Below are 12,047 nucleotides of genomic sequence, written 5' to 3' on the forward strand. Positions count from 1 at the left end.
CGGGAGGCGATCACCTGCGGCACTGCGTTTTTCTGTGGTGGCCGATGACCGTTTTCTGAAATTTGCGGATGAAATCTCATCTGTTCTTATCAGTTTAATATCTGATACGTCCCCTATCTGGGGACCATATATTAAATGGATTTTTAGAACAGGGAGATGGAAAAAGAGCTTGCTCTGTCCACTCCACGCATTGACCTGGTATTGCAGTACCTCCAGGAACGGTGCACCCCTTCTTAACCCAGTTTCCAAAAGCAGAACTCGATTCACCTGATTCATATTAGCCCGATTAGCGAATTGAAATGAATTTTTATCTAACACACTTTTTACTTGCTTTATTCATCCAAATAGCAAACTCATCACCACTCAACTTCACCAACTCTGCTATGTCCCGTGCAGTATCTTGTTGTCAGTCTAATCTAGATCATGTGTAATTGAATGGAATAGATCCCTTTTGGACAAAGTGGAGTCAGATGCTGCAGTGACCACAGGTGTGAGAGGATCTACAATTGGCATCTGGTGTTATCTCTCTGCTTCCACTCCAAATAAAGTTACCTGTTGTTACCTGAACGTCAAATACTAAGAATGGGCGGCCTATGAAAGAATTAGTACTTTCATTAAGTATACTAAACCGGCTAATTGGGAATAGACAAACTGTAAAAAGCCCTCTGAGAAAGCCCCTCTCTAACCTTTGTTAGTAAGCTTTTCTGTAGCCTGCCTGTTGATGTATTTTCGGTTTGAACAGTGCACAACATGAAGAGACGGAACACTGGCGGCTTGTCACAATGCCCCCCGATGACATCACAATAGCGCTGCTGCCTAGAAAACAAGCTGCGCAGAAGAAGTTGTTCTTTGGGTGGGAGGGTGGGCTAGTGGAAGGAGGGGGCAATCTCTTTTTTTCCCGGGTGGTAGGGGGATGACAGGAGAAGGGAAGCGGGTGGTGAGAAAGGTACAGAGGGCAGGGTTTGGGGGCTGGGAAGGAAAGGGAAAAGATTAGGGTTTGGGGATGATGAAAGGGCTTTCTACGGGTAAGGATGGCAAAGGGTGGCAGTGACGGAAAGTCAGGCAACCTGTCCTGTCCGTCTTTTTGTATCGTGAATTGGAAAGACTGCAAGGGGGAGGGGAGTTGCTTGCGCCCTAAAGGAGGAGTTATTCAGATTCATTGCAGTGGGCGGCGGCTGCAAAACGCACCATTCTTCTTGTTTTTGCTCTGCAAAGCAGCCTTTTCAAGGGTTGGCTTGGGTGACAAAATGTCTTGTGTAGGCGTGGGTTTGTCTCCCTCTCGCTCTCTCTCCCTAAGATGTGTCCGGCATAGGCCAGGGTGCCACTCGAGGCCCAAACCAATTCTGGTTATCGCTTCTCGGCCTTTTGGCTAAGATCAAGTGTAGTATCTGTTCTTATCAGTTTAATATCTGATACGTCCCCTATCTGGGGACCATATATTAAATGGATTTTTAGAACAGGGAGATGGAAAAAGAGCTTGCTCTGTCCACTCCACGCATTGACCTGGTATTGCAGTACCTCCAGGAACGGTGCACCCCTTCTTAACCCAGTTTCCAAAAGCAGAACTCGATTCACCTGATTCATATTAGCCCGATTAGCGAATTGAAATGAATTTTTATCTAACACACTTTTTACTTGCTTTATTCATCCAAATAGCAAACTCATCACCACTCAACTTCACCAACTCTGCTATGTCCCGTGCAGTATCTTGTTGTCAGTCTAATCTAGATCATGTGTAATTGAATGGAATAGATCCCTTTTGGACAAAGTGGAGTCAGATGCTGCAGTGACCACAGGTGTGAGAGGATCTACAATTGGCATCTGGTGTTATCTCTCTGCTTCCACTCCAAATAAAGTTACCTGTTGTTACCTGAACGTCAAATACTAAGAATGGGCGGCCTATGAAAGAATTAGTACTTTCATTAAGTATACTAAACCGGCTAATTGGGAATAGACAAACTGTAAAAAGCCCTCTGAGAAAGCCCCTCTCTAACCTTTGTTAGTAAGCTTTTCTGTAGCCTGCCTGTTGATGTATTTTCGGTTTGAACAGTGCACAACATGAAGAGACGGAACACTGGCGGCTTGTCACAATGCCCCCCGATGACATCACAATAGCGCTGCTGCCTAGAAAACAAGCTGCGCAGAAGAAGTTGTTCTTTGGGTGGGAGGGTGGGCTAGTGGAAGGAGGGGGCAATCTCTTTTTTTCTCGGGTGGTAGGGGGATGACAGGAGAAGGGAAGCGGGTGGTGAGAAAGGTACAGAGGGCAGGGTTTGGGGGCTGGGAAGGAAAGGGAAAAGATTAGGGTTTGGGGATGATGAAAGGGCTTTCTACGGGTAAGGATGGCAAAGGGTGGCAGTGACGGAAAGTCAGGCAACCTGTCCTGTCCGTCTTTTTGTATCGTGAATTGGAAAGACTGCAAGGGGGAGGGGAGTTGCTTGCGCCCTAAAGGAGGAGTTATTCAGATTCATTGCAGTGGGCGGCGGCTGCAAAACGCACCATTCTTCTTGTTTTTGCTCTGCAAAGCAGCCTTTTCAAGGGTTGGCTTGGGTGACAAAATGTCTTGTGTAGGCGTGGGTTTGTCTCCCTCTCGCTCTCTCTCCCTAAGATGTGTCCGGCATAGGCCAGGGTGCCACTCGAGGCCCAAACCAATTCTGGTTATCGCTTCTCGGCCTTTTGGCTAAGATCAAGTGTAGTATCTGTTCTTATCAGTTTAATATCTGATACGTCCCCTATCTGGGGACCATATATTAAATGGATTTTTAGAACAGGGAGATGGAAAAAGAGCTTGCTCTGTCCACTCCACGCATTGACCTGGTATTGCAGTACCTCCAGGAACGGTGCACCCCTTCTTAACCCAGTTTCCAAAAGCAGAACTCGATTCACCTGATTCATATTAGCCCGATTAGCGAATTGAAATGAATTTTTATCTAACACACTTTTTACTTGCTTTATTCATCCAAATAGCAAACTCATCACCACTCAACTTCACCAACTCTGCTATGTCCCGTGCAGTATCTTGTTGTCAGTCTAATCTAGATCATGTGTAATTGAATGGAATAGATCCCTTTTGGACAAAGTGGAGTCAGATGCTGCAGTGACCACAGGTGTGAGAGGATCTACAATTGGCATCTGGTGTTATCTCTCTGCTTCCACTCCAAATAAAGTTACCTGTTGTTACCTGAACGTCAAATACTAAGAATGGGCGGCCTATGAAAGAATTAGTACTTTCATTAAGTATACTAAACCGGCTAATTGGGAATAGACAAACTGTAAAAAGCCCTCTGAGAAAGCCCCTCTCTAACCTTTGTTAGTAAGCTTTTCTGTAGCCTGCCTGTTGATGTATTTTCGGTTTGAACAGTGCACAACATGAAGAGACGGAACACTGGCGGCTTGTCACAATGCCCCCCGATGACATCACAATAGCGCTGCTGCCTAGAAAACAAGCTGCGCAGAAGAAGTTGTTCTTTGGGTGGGAGGGTGGGCTAGTGGAAGGAGGGGGCAATCTCTTTTTTTCCCGGGTGGTAGGGGGATGACAGGAGAAGGGAAGCGGGTGGTGAGAAAGGTACAGAGGGCAGGGTTTGGGGGCTGGGAAGGAAAGGGAAAAGATTAGGGTTTGGGGATGATGAAAGGGCTTTCTACGGGTAAGGATGGCAAAGGGTGGCAGTGACGGAAAGTCAGGCAACCTGTCCTGTCCGTCTTTTTGTATCGTGAATTGGAAAGACTGCAAGGGGGAGGGGAGTTGCTTGCGCCCTAAAGGAGGAGTTATTCAGATTCATTGCAGTGGGCGGCGGCTGCAAAACGCACCATTCTTCTTGTTTTTGCTCTGCAAAGCAGCCTTTTCAAGGGTTGGCTTGGGTGACAAAATGTCTTGTGTAGGCGTGGGTTTGTCTCCCTCTCGCTCTCTCTCCCTAAGATGTGTCCGGCATAGGCCAGGGTGCCACTCGAGGCCCAAACCAATTCTGGTTATCGCTTCTCGGCCTTTTGGCTAAGATCAAGTGTAGTATCTGTTCTTATCAGTTTAATATCTGATACGTCCCCTATCTGGGGACCATATATTAAATGGATTTTTAGAACAGGGAGATGGAAAAAGAGCTTGCTCTGTCCACTCCACGCATTGACCTGGTATTGCAGTACCTCCAGGAACGGTGCACCCCTTCTTAACCCAGTTTCCAAAAGCAGAACTCGATTCACCTGATTCATATTAGCCCGATTAGCGAATTGAAATGAATTTTTATCTAACACACTTTTTACTTGCTTTATTCATCCAAATAGCAAACTCATCACCACTCAACTTCACCAACTCTGCTATGTCCCGTGCAGTATCTTGTTGTCAGTCTAATCTAGATCATGTGTAATTGAATGGAATAGATCCCTTTTGGACAAAGTGGAGTCAGATGCTGCAGTGACCACAGGTGTGAGAGGATCTACAATTGGCATCTGGTGTTATCTCTCTGCTTCCACTCCAAATAAAGTTACCTGTTGTTACCTGAACGTCAAATACTAAGAATGGGCGGCCTATGAAAGAATTAGTACTTTCATTAAGTATACTAAACCGGCTAATTGGGAATAGACAAACTGTAAAAAGCCCTCTGAGAAAGCCCCTCTCTAACCTTTGTTAGTAAGCTTTTCTGTAGCCTGCCTGTTGATGTATTTTCGGTTTGAACAGTGCACAACATGAAGAGACGGAACACTGGCGGCTTGTCACAATGCCCCCCGATGACATCACAATAGCGCTGCTGCCTAGAAAACAAGCTGCGCAGAAGAAGTTGTTCTTTGGGTGGGAGGGTGGGCTAGTGGAAGGAGGGGGCAATCTCTTTTTTTCCCGGGTGGTAGGGGGATGACAGGAGAAGGGAAGCGGGTGGTGAGAAAGGTACAGAGGGCAGGGTTTGGGGGCTGGGAAGGAAAGGGAAAAGATTAGGGTTTGGGGATGATGAAAGGGCTTTCTACGGGTAAGGATGGCAAAGGGTGGCAGTGACGGAAAGTCAGGCAACCTGTCCTGTCCGTCTTTTTGTATCGTGAATTGGAAAGACTGCAAGGGGGAGGGGAGTTGCTTGCGCCCTAAAGGAGGAGTTATTCAGATTCATTGCAGTGGGCGGCGGCTGCAAAACGCACCATTCTTCTTGTTTTTGCTCTGCAAAGCAGCCTTTTCAAGGGTTGGCTTGGGTGACAAAATGTCTTGTGTAGGCGTGGGTTTGTCTCCCTCTCGCTCTCTCTCCCTAAGATGTGTCCGGCATAGGCCAGGGTGCCACTCGAGGCCCAAACCAATTCTGGTTATCGCTTCTCGGCCTTTTGGCTAAGATCAAGTGTAGTATCTGTTCTTATCAGTTTAATATCTGATACGTCCCCTATCTGGGGACCATATATTAAATGGATTTTTAGAACAGGGAGATGGAAAAAGAGCTTGCTCTGTCCACTCCACGCATTGACCTGGTATTGCAGTACCTCCAGGAACGGTGCACCCCTTCTTAACCCAGTTTCCAAAAGCAGAACTCGATTCACCTGATTCATATTAGCCCGATTAGCGAATTGAAATGAATTTTTATCTAACACACTTTTTACTTGCTTTATTCATCCAAATAGCAAACTCATCACCACTCAACTTCACCAACTCTGCTATGTCCCGTGCAGTATCTTGTTGTCAGTCTAATCTAGATCATGTGTAATTGAATGGAATAGATCCCTTTTGGACAAAGTGGAGTCAGATGCTGCAGTGACCACAGGTGTGAGAGGATCTACAATTGGCATCTGGTGTTATCTCTCTGCTTCCACTCCAAATAAAGTTACCTGTTGTTACCTGAACGTCAAATACTAAGAATGGGCGGCCTATGAAAGAATTAGTACTTTCATTAAGTATACTAAACCGGCTAATTGGGAATAGACAAACTGTAAAAAGCCCTCTGAGAAAGCCCCTCTCTAACCTTTGTTAGTAAGCTTTTCTGTAGCCTGCCTGTTGATGTATTTTCGGTTTGAACAGTGCACAACATGAAGAGACGGAACACTGGCGGCTTGTCACAATGCCCCCCGATGACATCACAATAGCGCTGCTGCCTAGAAAACAAGCTGCGCAGAAGAAGTTGTTCTTTGGGTGGGAGGGTGGGCTAGTGGAAGGAGGGGGCAATCTCTTTTTTTCCCGGGTGGTAGGGGGATGACAGGAGAAGGGAAGCGGGTGGTGAGAAAGGTACAGAGGGCAGGGTTTGGGGGCTGGGAAGGAAAGGGAAAAGATTAGGGTTTGGGGATGATGAAAGGGCTTTCTACGGGTAAGGATGGCAAAGGGTGGCAGTGACGGAAAGTCAGGCAACCTGTCCTGTCCGTCTTTTTGTATCGTGAATTGGAAAGACTGCAAGGGGGAGGGGAGTTGCTTGCGCCCTAAAGGAGGAGTTATTCAGATTCATTGCAGTGGGCGGCGGCTGCAAAACGCACCATTCTTCTTGTTTTTGCTCTGCAAAGCAGCCTTTTCAAGGGTTGGCTTGGGTGACAAAATGTCTTGTGTAGGCGTGGGTTTGTCTCCCTCTCGCTCTCTCTCCCTAAGATGTGTCCGGCATAGGCCAGGGTGCCACTCGAGGCCCAAACCAATTCTGGTTATCGCTTCTCGGCCTTTTGGCTAAGATCAAGTGTAGTATCTGTTCTTATCAGTTTAATATCTGATACGTCCCCTATCTGGGGACCATATATTAAATGGATTTTTAGAACAGGGAGATGGAAAAAGAGCTTGCTCTGTCCACTCCACGCATTGACCTGGTATTGCAGTACCTCCAGGAACGGTGCACCCCTTCTTAACCCAGTTTCCAAAAGCAGAACTCGATTCACCTGATTCATATTAGCCCGATTAGCGAATTGAAATGAATTTTTATCTAACACACTTTTTACTTGCTTTATTCATCCAAATAGCAAACTCATCACCACTCAACTTCACCAACTCTGCTATGTCCCGTGCAGTATCTTGTTGTCAGTCTAATCTAGATCATGTGTAATTGAATGGAATAGATCCCTTTTGGACAAAGTGGAGTCAGATGCTGCAGTGACCACAGGTGTGAGAGGATCTACAATTGGCATCTGGTGTTATCTCTCTGCTTCCACTCCAAATAAAGTTACCTGTTGTTACCTGAACGTCAAATACTAAGAATGGGCGGCCTATGAAAGAATTAGTACTTTCATTAAGTATACTAAACCGGCTAATTGGGAATAGACAAACTGTAAAAAGCCCTCTGAGAAAGCCCCTCTCTAACCTTTGTTAGTAAGCTTTTCTGTAGCCTGCCTGTTGATGTATTTTCGGTTTGAACAGTGCACAACATGAAGAGACGGAACACTGGCGGCTTGTCACAATGCCCCCCGATGACATCACAATAGCGCTGCTGCCTAGAAAACAAGCTGCGCAGAAGAAGTTGTTCTTTGGGTGGGAGGGTGGGCTAGTGGAAGGAGGGGGCAATCTCTTTTTTTCCCGGGTGGTAGGGGGATGACAGGAGAAGGGAAGCGGGTGGTGAGAAAGGTACAGAGGGCAGGGTTTGGGGGCTGGGAAGGAAAGGGAAAAGATTAGGGTTTGGGGATGATGAAAGGGCTTTCTACGGGTAAGGATGGCAAAGGGTGGCAGTGACGGAAAGTCAGGCAACCTGTCCTGTCCGTCTTTTTGTATCGTGAATTGGAAAGACTGCAAGGGGGAGGGGAGTTGCTTGCGCCCTAAAGGAGGAGTTATTCAGATTCATTGCAGTGGGCGGCGGCTGCAAAACGCACCATTCTTCTTGTTTTTGCTCTGCAAAGCAGCCTTTTCAAGGGTTGGCTTGGGTGACAAAATGTCTTGTGTAGGCGTGGGTTTGTCTCCCTCTCGCTCTCTCTCCCTAAGATGTGTCCGGCATAGGCCAGGGTGCCACTCGAGGCCCAAACCAATTCTGGTTATCGCTTCTCGGCCTTTTGGCTAAGATCAAGTGTAGTATCTGTTCTTATCAGTTTAATATCTGATACGTCCCCTATCTGGGGACCATATATTAAATGGATTTTTAGAACAGGGAGATGGAAAAAGAGCTTGCTCTGTCCACTCCACGCATTGACCTGGTATTGCAGTACCTCCAGGAACGGTGCACCCCTTCTTAACCCAGTTTCCAAAAGCAGAACTCGATTCACCTGATTCATATTAGCCCGATTAGCGAATTGAAATGAATTTTTATCTAACACACTTTTTACTTGCTTTATTCATCCAAATAGCAAACTCATCACCACTCAACTTCACCAACTCTGCTATGTCCCGTGCAGTATCTTGTTGTCAGTCTAATCTAGATCATGTGTAATTGAATGGAATAGATCCCTTTTGGACAAAGTGGAGTCAGATGCTGCAGTGACCACAGGTGTGAGAGGATCTACAATTGGCATCTGGTGTTATCTCTCTGCTTCCACTCCAAATAAAGTTACCTGTTGTTACCTGAACGTCAAATACTAAGAATGGGCGGCCTATGAAAGAATTAGTACTTTCATTAAGTATACTAAACCGGCTAATTGGGAATAGACAAACTGTAAAAAGCCCTCTGAGAAAGCCCCTCTCTAACCTTTGTTAGTAAGCTTTTCTGTAGCCTGCCTGTTGATGTATTTTCGGTTTGAACAGTGCACAACATGAAGAGACGGAACACTGGCGGCTTGTCACAATGCCCCCCGATGACATCACAATAGCGCTGCTGCCTAGAAAACAAGCTGCGCAGAAGAAGTTGTTCTTTGGGTGGGAGGGTGGGCTAGTGGAAGGAGGGGGCAATCTCTTTTTTTCCCGGGTGGTAGGGGGATGACAGGAGAAGGGAAGCGGGTGGTGAGAAAGGTACAGAGGGCAGGGTTTGGGGGCTGGGAAGGAAAGGGAAAAGATTAGGGTTTGGGGATGATGAAAGGGCTTTCTACGGGTAAGGATGGCAAAGGGTGGCAGTGACGGAAAGTCAGGCAACCTGTCCTGTCCGTCTTTTTGTATCGTGAATTGGAAAGACTGCAAGGGGGAGGGGAGTTGCTTGCGCCCTAAAGGAGGAGTTATTCAGATTCATTGCAGTGGGCGGCGGCTGCAAAACGCACCATTCTTCTTGTTTTTGCTCTGCAAAGCAGCCTTTTCAAGGGTTGGCTTGGGTGACAAAATGTCTTGTGTAGGCGTGGGTTTGTCTCCCTCTCGCTCTCTCTCCCTAAGATGTGTCCGGCATAGGCCAGGGTGCCACTCGAGGCCCAAACCAATTCTGGTTATCGCTTCTCGGCCTTTTGGCTAAGATCAAGTGTAGTATCTGTTCTTATCAGTTTAATATCTGATACGTCCCCTATCTGGGGACCATATATTAAATGGATTTTTAGAACAGGGAGATGGAAAAAGAGCTTGCTCTGTCCACTCCACGCATTGACCTGGTATTGCAGTACCTCCAGGAACGGTGCACCCCTTCTTAACCCAGTTTCCAAAAGCAGAACTCGATTCACCTGATTCATATTAGCCCGATTAGCGAATTGAAATGAATTTTTATCTAACACACTTTTTACTTGCTTTATTCATCCAAATAGCAAACTCATCACCACTCAACTTCACCAACTCTGCTATGTCCCGTGCAGTATCTTGTTGTCAGTCTAATCTAGATCATGTGTAATTGAATGGAATAGATCCCTTTTGGACAAAGTGGAGTCAGATGCTGCAGTGACCACAGGTGTGAGAGGATCTACAATTGGCATCTGGTGTTATCTCTCTGCTTCCACTCCAAATAAAGTTACCTGTTGTTACCTGAACGTCAAATACTAAGAATGGGCGGCCTATGAAAGAATTAGTACTTTCATTAAGTATACTAAACCGGCTAATTGGGAATAGACAAACTGTAAAAAGCCCTCTGAGAAAGCCCCTCTCTAACCTTTGTTAGTAAGCTTTTCTGTAGCCTGCCTGTTGATGTATTTTCGGTTTGAACAGTGCACAACATGAAGAGACGGAACACTGGCGGCTTGTCACAATGCCCCCCGATGACATCACAATAGCGCTGCTGCCTAGAAAACAAGCTGCGCAGAAGAAGTTGTTCTTTGGGTGGGAGGGTGGGCTAGTGGAAGGAGGGGGCAATCTCTTTTTTTCCCGGGTGGTAGGGGGATGACAGGAGAAGGGAAGCGGGTGGTGAGAAAGGTACAGAGGGCAGGGTTTGGGGGCTGGGAAGGAAAGGGAAAAGATTAGGGTTTGGGGATGATGAAAGGGCTTTCTACGGGTAAGGATGGCAAAGGGTGGCAGTGACGGAAAGTCAGGCAACCTGTCCTGTCCGTCTTTTTGTATCGTGAATTGGAAAGACTGCAAGGGGGAGGGGAGTTGCTTGCGCCCTAAAGGAGGAGTTATTCAGATTCATTGCAGTGGGCGGCGGCTGCAAAACGCACCATTCTTCTTGTTTTTGCTCTGCAAAGCAGCCTTTTCAAGGGTTGGCTTGGGTGACAAAATGTCTTGTGTAGGCGTGGGTTTGTCTCCCTCTCGCTCTCTCTCCCTAAGATGTGTCCGGCATAGGCCAGGGTGCCACTCGAGGCCCAAACCAATTCTGGTTATCGCTTCTCGGCCTTTTGGCTAAGATCAAGTGTAGTATCTGTTCTTATCAGTTTAATATCTGATACGTCCCCTATCTGGGGACCATATATTAAATGGATTTTTAGAACAGGGAGATGGAAAAAGAGCTTGCTCTGTCCACTCCACGCATTGACCTGGTATTGCAGTACCTCCAGGAACGGTGCACCCCTTCTTAACCCAGTTTCCAAAAGCAGAACTCGATTCACCTGATTCATATTAGCCCGATTAGCGAATTGAAATGAATTTTTATCTAACACACTTTTTACTTGCTTTATTCATCCAAATAGCAAACTCATCACCACTCAACTTCACCAACTCTGCTATGTCCCGTGCAGTATCTTGTTGTCAGTCTAATCTAGATCATGTGTAATTGAATGGAATAGATCCCTTTTGGACAAAGTGGAGTCAGATGCTGCAGTGACCACAGGTGTGAGAGGATCTACAATTGGCATCTGGTGTTATCTCTCTGCTTCCACTCCAAATAAAGTTACCTGTTGTTACCTGAACGTCAAATACTAAGAATGGGCGGCCTATGAAAGAATTAGTACTTTCATTAAGTATACTAAACCGGCTAATTGGGAATAGACAAACTGTAAAAAGCCCTCTGAGAAAGCCCCTCTCTAACCTTTGTTAGTAAGCTTTTCTGTAGCCTGCCTGTTGATGTATTTTCGGTTTGAACAGTGCACAACATGAAGAGACGGAACACTGGCGGCTTGTCACAATGCCCCCCGATGACATCACAATAGCGCTGCTGCCTAGAAAACAAGCTGCGCAGAAGAAGTTGTTCTTTGGGTGGGAGGGTGGGCTAGTGGAAGGAGGGGGCAATCTCTTTTTTTCCCGGGTGGTAGGGGGATGACAGGAGAAGGGAAGCGGGTGGTGAGAAAGGTACAGAGGGCAGGGTTTGGGGGCTGGGAAGGAAAGGGAAAAGATTAGGGTTTGGGGATGATGAAAGGGCTTTCTACGGGTAAGGATGGCAAAGGGTGGCAGTGACGGAAAGTCAGGCAACCTGTCCTGTCCGTCTTTTTGTATCGTGAATTGGAAAGACTGCAAGGGGGAGGGGAGTTGCTTGCGCCCTAAAGGAGGAGTTATTCAGATTCATTGCAGTGGGCGGCGGCTGCAAAACGCACCATTCTTCTTGTTTTTGCTCTGCAAAGCAGCCTTTTCAAGGGTTGGCTTGGGTGACAAAATGTCTTGTGTAGGCGTGGGTTTGTCTCCCTCTCGCTCTCTCTCCCTAAGATGTGTCCGGCATAGGCCAGGGTGCCACTCGAGGCCCAAACCAATTCTGGTTATCGCTTCTCGGCCTTTTGGCTAAGATCAAGTGTAGTATCTGTTCTTATCAGTTTAATATCTGATACGTCCCCTATCTGGGGACCATATATTAAATGGATTTTTAGAACAGGGAGATGGAAAAAGAGCTTGCTCTGTCCACTCCACGCATTGACCTGGTATTGCAGTACCTCCAGGAACGGTGCACCCCTTCTTAACCCAGTTTCCAAAAGCAGAACTCGATTCACCTGATTCA

General features: G+C 46.7%; 10 non-coding genes across 10 annotated transcripts; all 10 read left to right on the plus strand.

Moving 5' to 3' along the window:
* The first annotated feature begins 47 nt into the window (after positions 1-47).
* LOC142261347 (U2 spliceosomal RNA) lies at positions 48-232 on the plus strand. The gene has a single exon (XR_012729077.1). It is a non-coding gene; the product is annotated as a U2 spliceosomal RNA (small nuclear RNA).
* A 1,117-nt stretch (positions 233-1,349) lies between these two features.
* LOC142261164 (U2 spliceosomal RNA) lies at positions 1,350-1,540 on the plus strand. The gene has a single exon (XR_012728915.1). It is a non-coding gene; the product is annotated as a U2 spliceosomal RNA (small nuclear RNA).
* Positions 1,541-2,657: 1,117 nt separating this feature from the next.
* Positions 2,658-2,848, plus strand: LOC142261166 (U2 spliceosomal RNA). The gene has a single exon (XR_012728916.1). It is a non-coding gene; the product is annotated as a U2 spliceosomal RNA (small nuclear RNA).
* A 1,117-nt stretch (positions 2,849-3,965) lies between these two features.
* On the plus strand, positions 3,966-4,156 carry LOC142261167 (U2 spliceosomal RNA). Its single transcript, XR_012728917.1, has one exon. It is a non-coding gene; the product is annotated as a U2 spliceosomal RNA (small nuclear RNA).
* A 1,117-nt stretch (positions 4,157-5,273) lies between these two features.
* LOC142261168 (U2 spliceosomal RNA) lies at positions 5,274-5,464 on the plus strand. The gene has a single exon (XR_012728918.1). It is a non-coding gene; the product is annotated as a U2 spliceosomal RNA (small nuclear RNA).
* Positions 5,465-6,581: 1,117 nt separating this feature from the next.
* Positions 6,582-6,772, plus strand: LOC142261170 (U2 spliceosomal RNA). The gene has a single exon (XR_012728920.1). It is a non-coding gene; the product is annotated as a U2 spliceosomal RNA (small nuclear RNA).
* Positions 6,773-7,889: 1,117 nt separating this feature from the next.
* Positions 7,890-8,080, plus strand: LOC142261171 (U2 spliceosomal RNA). The gene has a single exon (XR_012728921.1). It is a non-coding gene; the product is annotated as a U2 spliceosomal RNA (small nuclear RNA).
* A 1,117-nt stretch (positions 8,081-9,197) lies between these two features.
* Positions 9,198-9,388, plus strand: LOC142261172 (U2 spliceosomal RNA). The gene has a single exon (XR_012728922.1). It is a non-coding gene; the product is annotated as a U2 spliceosomal RNA (small nuclear RNA).
* Positions 9,389-10,505: 1,117 nt separating this feature from the next.
* LOC142261173 (U2 spliceosomal RNA) lies at positions 10,506-10,696 on the plus strand. The gene has a single exon (XR_012728923.1). It is a non-coding gene; the product is annotated as a U2 spliceosomal RNA (small nuclear RNA).
* Positions 10,697-11,813: 1,117 nt separating this feature from the next.
* Positions 11,814-12,004, plus strand: LOC142261174 (U2 spliceosomal RNA). The gene has a single exon (XR_012728924.1). It is a non-coding gene; the product is annotated as a U2 spliceosomal RNA (small nuclear RNA).
* The last annotated feature ends 43 nt before the right edge of the window (positions 12,005-12,047 follow it).

Source organism: Anomaloglossus baeobatrachus, unplaced genomic scaffold (genome assembly GCF_048569485.1).
Source record: "Anomaloglossus baeobatrachus isolate aAnoBae1 unplaced genomic scaffold, aAnoBae1.hap1 Scaffold_213, whole genome shotgun sequence".
NCBI lineage: Eukaryota > Metazoa > Chordata > Amphibia > Anura > Aromobatidae > Anomaloglossus > Anomaloglossus baeobatrachus.